Here is a 6,325-nt window from a genome sequence, read left to right as displayed (position 1 = left end):
TCAACTAAAACATGCATGGAACACAGGCTTAAAAGCTATGATTACAGAACCTCTGTTGTCCAATTTTAAGCAAGTTCCAACAAAATTTACTTCAGTTTAATTTAGTGCAATTAAATATTGTTCTAAGCACTTGTTCTAGAGTTCAAACTCAGTCTTAGAGTGATTACAAGACATCTAATCACATCACTAATCCCAACCGCAACAAAACTGAAACATCCACCATACATGATACAAATAGCAGAACATCAAAAATTATTCAAAGCAGATAATTCACGATGTTAATTCAAAGATTAAACTAAATTCATGTATGCATAAAACATGTTACTATGTTGGTTTAAATCTGTTTTAACCTTTATTTAACCCTGGAATCCAACTAGTCATGCACAGAACACGAATTAACAGGAGAGAGAAGAACAGAACTTGCCTTTGAATTTCAGATTTGAAATTCTAATTCACCGTCTCTGTGTGATATGTTCGTGTCCTACCCTGTAGTTCCACCCTACCCCGCTCCTTCCTCCTTGAGATGCTTTGCTAACCACCCAAGTTCACTCAGTGTTTCCCTTCAATCTTTCGCTCTGTTTTCCCCCTATCTCACTGTATACGTGACTATGGTGAATAAGGTTTTATTTGTAACCCTAAACCAACGTATACACACATATATATAAACACTACAGAAACCCTAAGTCCATAAAGATATAACTCGGCCCATAGATAAACCTAGGTTATAATCAACGTCGGCTACCCATGTAAATTTAAACCTAAACTTGTAAACCTAACTTACGATAAGTAAGTAAATTCAAAAAAAAAAAAAACAATTAATTAATAACAATTTTATCAGGTAATTAAATCAAATAATATAATTTAATGAAAATTAAAGCCAAATAAATAATTAAAACAATTAACTCAATTAATCACAACTAATGCAAATAATGCAAATAATTAATTAAAGCAAATAAGTCAATTAATTCAAGTAATCCATTAAATAAATAAAAATGTAATAAAAATCATAAATTAAATACCAGAAATAGCCTTTTTAAAATTAGGGGTATTACATTAACCATATAATATAATAAATCTCAATTGAATAAGAGATCATTATCATTATTGGTGAACAATCCCTTTTAATTAATGCGGGTCCCTTAACTCTGTAGCATAATAAATCAACCAATCAATATGTCAATAACTTATCCTGTTGGAGGAGTTCATTATTACTATTGTTGAGATTCATTTGCTATTAGGCGAACAGTTGCATTAAAATAATATGTGGGTCCCTTAACCACTGCATGAAAAATCGGATAACCAATACGCCAATAACTTATTCGGTTGGCGAAGTTCATTATTGCTATTGGCGGGCAAATCCCATCATTTCCATATCTCTTAAGACAATGCTTTGTTTATCTATATGAAATGATTCCCGATTTTGTTTAGCCTTTCTAAAATCACCTAGTGTAGACCACTTCGTTGGGGAGCTAACATTATTGATTTTAAATTGAGTGTATAACGTTATTAAAGCTCTAATGAAAGATAAAACATTAAATATCTTGTCATTATAATCTAGACTCTTTAAATTATGCGTATGGCCTTATTTTTAAAGATCTAATTACAATAAACATTTAATATTTTTATTTTCATGAGACAACCATTCTTGTAATATTAAGACTCTTCAAATCGTGCGTAGGGCTTTATTTTTGAAGATCTAATTACAATGATTTTAATAACGAAGGTCATATGGTAATGTATAAAAATCCCTGCTCCCACTCAATTTTTAATCATTCATAATTAGGGTTTTCATATTATTCATTTACATGATATAATGCATGCAAAATGCCTTGATATTAATCCAATTAAATTTAGAAAATATTTGGACTTTAAATGATTTACTAATATTTAATTTGAAGCACACTTTAAAAATAATTTACAAAAATAATTTTTTTTTATTTTTTTATTTTTTTTTCCATTTCCCAATAAGTGCCCTCAAATTAATTAGTAATCAAATCCAATTAATTTTCATAATTTAATTAATATAAATCAAGCCATTTAATTAAATATCATTGATCCAATGCATGAATAATAATTAATCAACAATTATCTATTCCATACATCACATACATCAATAAATGACAGATAAAGCAAATAAAATGGCCAATGGAATCAGCTTTTAACATTTAATTGCTCTAAGTATTGCGCAAGGGTCCTTCATCAGCTTGTATACACCTGCAGGAGGCTGCAACTCGATCCCACGCGCCACCAGACACAATTGGACGCCTCAAAACTCATCTGACGCACCTGCACACACTTCTGGAGGTTTCCAGTGTGTGTCACGCGTTCCCATGCGCCTGCACGTGCTGGGAGGAGGTTGGAAATTGTTTCATGCGCTCCCACGCACCTTCACGCACGTGGGAGAGTTTGCAGCGCGTTCCCACGCGTCTTCACGCGCGTGGGAAAGTTCATTGCCTTGGCTGGCGCGTGAGATGCACGCGCCAGCAAGTCTTCACAAGCCAACCTCCTGGCATATGTTCCACACGCGCCAGGCTCACCTTTTGGTGCGAAGCACTTGATCCGCACCAACAACATGATTTTGATCCTTCAGTCTTGAATCCAGTTGCACCATTATATGGTGTACCACAAAGCATGGGATTATGTAACCTCATTTTCGGCAGTGCCTCTCGCCGCCGGTAATACTCCGGTCGCCGGCAAATCGCCGAAAAATTCCAGAAAATATTTTAAAAATCCCAGAAAATTAAATTAAGCTTCAAAAAATTCCAGAAAAATTCCAAAAAATTCAAAAAAATTCCAGAAAATTACTGAAGCAGAATTTAACCCTTTCGGACCCTCTTGAAGCTTCATAGCATCCTTTGATCAAGATTACATGACTTTAAATAAATTTACAATTTAAAATACAATGGAAAAAATTAAATTTTATCATTGAACTTTGAAACGGCTAAATCAAAGCCTTAATTACATTCATCGAAAGATAAAATTACATTCAAATAACCTATAAGCTTCATCCATGGCCCAAGCATACATCATCATCCATTCACAATTATACATACATCATGATCATATAAAAATATATACATATGCATATATAAATTTAGATCCATGAATGATGATTTTCATAAAATCATGATCTCTAGTAATGAATCAAACCATGCTCTGATACCACTGTTAGGAAACGTGCTAGTTTTAAAAACTTTTCAAGGGATTTTTATTCATAAATCTTGATTTATCACATAGAGACAAGTTTTATGTAAAAATAAAATATGATGTATCATTCAATTAAACAGATTAAATACTTACATCAAAGGTCTGAGTAAACCTTTAAATCTTTTCTCTAAAGTGAATGTTCTCACTTATTGTAAATCCCTTAGCAATATGTTTTTTCCTTGGATCTCCATCTTCTTGGTAATTGTTTTGCCTTTAGGAATCACTCATAAGCCTCTATGAATGACCTTGGAAAACTAGGCTTGTGGGAGCCTCCATTAGATGAGAACATAAATCCTAATTTTCTAGAAAGAGAAAATATATTCCTTTTTCCTTCTCATAAAAATCACCCCTAAAATATACATAAACCATGTATATATATAGGCAACATAAAGATAAAGAAAAGGAAACAATAACTCCTTCTCAATCTCTAATTCACATGTCTCAAATCTAATAGAATTCCAATATCAAGTTGGGCTATGAGTGAGAATCCTTTGGGCTCATTATTTTATTGGCTATAATGAATTAATAATTGACCCGGTCCATAGACCTAATTCAATTAATTCGTAAATTAATTTTTACTCCACTAAAAGAAATTAATTGAACTCCAATTAAATAATAAATAACCTCTAAGTCAATATTGCACTTTGACCCCTCTATGCAAAATTAGTTATCGGATAAATAAAGCCATCAATCCGACTACTTAATTAATATATTTATTTTGGTACCATTGATTATTTCTAGCTTGATTACAATAAAATATTTGTTTGATAAAAATAATAGTTTAAATAAATAAATATATAATAAATCATTTTGTCTAAAAATACACGAAGGCCTTCGAATTTACTTTGTGATCAGCCATAATCAATACAAAATAAATACAAGTAGCAATGATGCAAATATTGAAAATATAACCCTCTAACTATTAATTACATAACTATCTAAAGTGTCGATCTAAGAATCCCGAAAAATCTGCCGAACAAATCAAAGTAATTATTAATTAATAAAAGAGTTTATACTATTCTCATGCTTAAGAGTCAAATGCCATGACAGTGATAGGGAGTAATTGTATACGACGGCTCTCACAATATATCTCAACCTAACGCGGATCCAGTTCATGTCTTAATTAATTACGAGTCCATCCATAATTACCGACTATGAACCATTTATGATTACTATTTATATTCATGTATTGATCGCCATCACATACATATATAAATATTTCTTGTAATTAAGTGGACACTATTAATTGTATAATGAATCGAAACATAATATATTGAATTCACCAATTGTATAAAACATAAATATTTCAGAAACGTCAGGAACTTATATCACTATAATCCAAATAGGAATTTGCTATACCAGGGCATATAAATCCCAACAGAAACATCATGGAATGAAACCTGATCAAGTGACCTTTATAGGAGTTCTTTCGGCCTGTAGCCATCTGGCTTAACTTCCCAAGCTTACATGTATTTCCGTTCTATGTACAAAGACTATGGAATTCTGCCTGAGATCGAGCATTATTCTTGCCTTGTTGATGCCCTTGGCCGTGCAGGACTCGTTCAAGAGGCAGCAAATCTGATTGCATCAATGCCCTTTGAAGCTTCTGCTTCCATGTACAGAGCCCTGCTTGGTGCTTGTAGGGTTCAAGGGGACACAGAAATTGGAAAACGGGTAGCAACTGAACTCTTGGCTTTGGAGCCATTAGACTCAGCAGCTTACGTTCTTTTATCTAATATCTATGCTGCTTGAAATCAATGGAATGAGTCAACTAATATTAGAAAAATGATGAAGATGAAAAATGTGAAAAAGGATCCGGGGTTTAGTTGGATTGATGTGAAAAATAAAATGCATTTGTTTGTGGTGGATGACAGAACCCATCCACAATCTAATAAGATACATGATAAGGTAGAAGATTTAATTAGACTGATCAAAGAAGAAGGATATGTCCCTGATGCCGAATATGTGCTACTTGATGTAGAGGAAGAAGAAAAAGAGCGTTCTCACTATTACCATAATGAGAAGCTTGCAATAGCTTTTGGACTGATAAGCACTCCTCCATTCGCAACAATCCGGGTGATAAAAAACCTTCGCGTTTGTGGGGATTGCCATAATGCAATCAAATATATATCTAAGGTGTCTGAACGGGAAATTGTGTTGAGAGATGCCAATCGTTTCCATCGCTTCAGGGATGGAATCTGCTCATGTGACGATTACTGGTAATTATAACTCAATCATTGCTTAGTAATTATTATTATTATTAGTTTTTCAAGCTCAAACTTCTTGATGACCATTCACTCGACTTCAATTTTTTCGTCTGTTTATCATCTTACTGTTTTAAATTCATGTGCTGGGATAAGGATCTTCAAGTTGAGTTGACTAGTAGAATCTTTTGTACTCTCTATGAAAAATGAAACGCACCCTCCGATAATTACACTGATTGTATAATTGAATAGCAGTTCTCCAAGCGGAGGAAAATGTTTTGAACTTGGGAAAGTTCACCCCGACTTAGTGTGTTGGTATGGACCTGAAAATTGAATTTCCAAGCTGTCATGGCTTATGGGATTGGTAGGAACGGTTTGGAAATGTTAGCGTAAAATAAAGGAAGCTTTTTGAAATGCTGAGGAACTCCTGCAAGATGCATTTTTCATGACTCATAGTTTTGGGTAGGGAACTGAATCAGTAATACAAGGATGTACTAAGTGGTCACTCATCAACCCATGGATGAACAAGTCTTTTTATTTTTATTTTTTTATAAACAAACACTTGTGAACATTGTTTTTCTTTAATTCTTTTTTACCATGTTCTTTCCAGCTACAGCATCCTGATTCATGACTTTTTAGTTGATTTTATTTACGATTCCTACATTAAATTCGTAGTTTCCACTTCAACTCTAAGGTAGACCTCATTTAGTAGGTATTGAAAATAAATTTTCTATCTACCTAATATATCATTCTCCTGAACCAAATTTGATCTATTTCTTCGTCTAATTTGATCAATGTCTCTGGTTAACTTATCTCTAGCCTTTGTTAATTTATAAATAACTTTTTCACCCTCTTTTGTGTCTAATTTTGCATGTAAATCATATTTTTTTTTATAAGTAAATAATTTTTTTTTT

The sequence above is a fragment of the Cornus florida genome, unplaced genomic scaffold (assembly GCF_030987335.1).
Source record: "Cornus florida cultivar Cherokee Brave unplaced genomic scaffold, ASM3098733v1 CherokeeBrave_3.0.0_Hap2_Chr11, whole genome shotgun sequence".
NCBI classification, from domain to species: domain Eukaryota; kingdom Viridiplantae; phylum Streptophyta; class Magnoliopsida; order Cornales; family Cornaceae; genus Cornus; species Cornus florida.
This window is presented reverse-complemented; position numbering follows the sequence as displayed.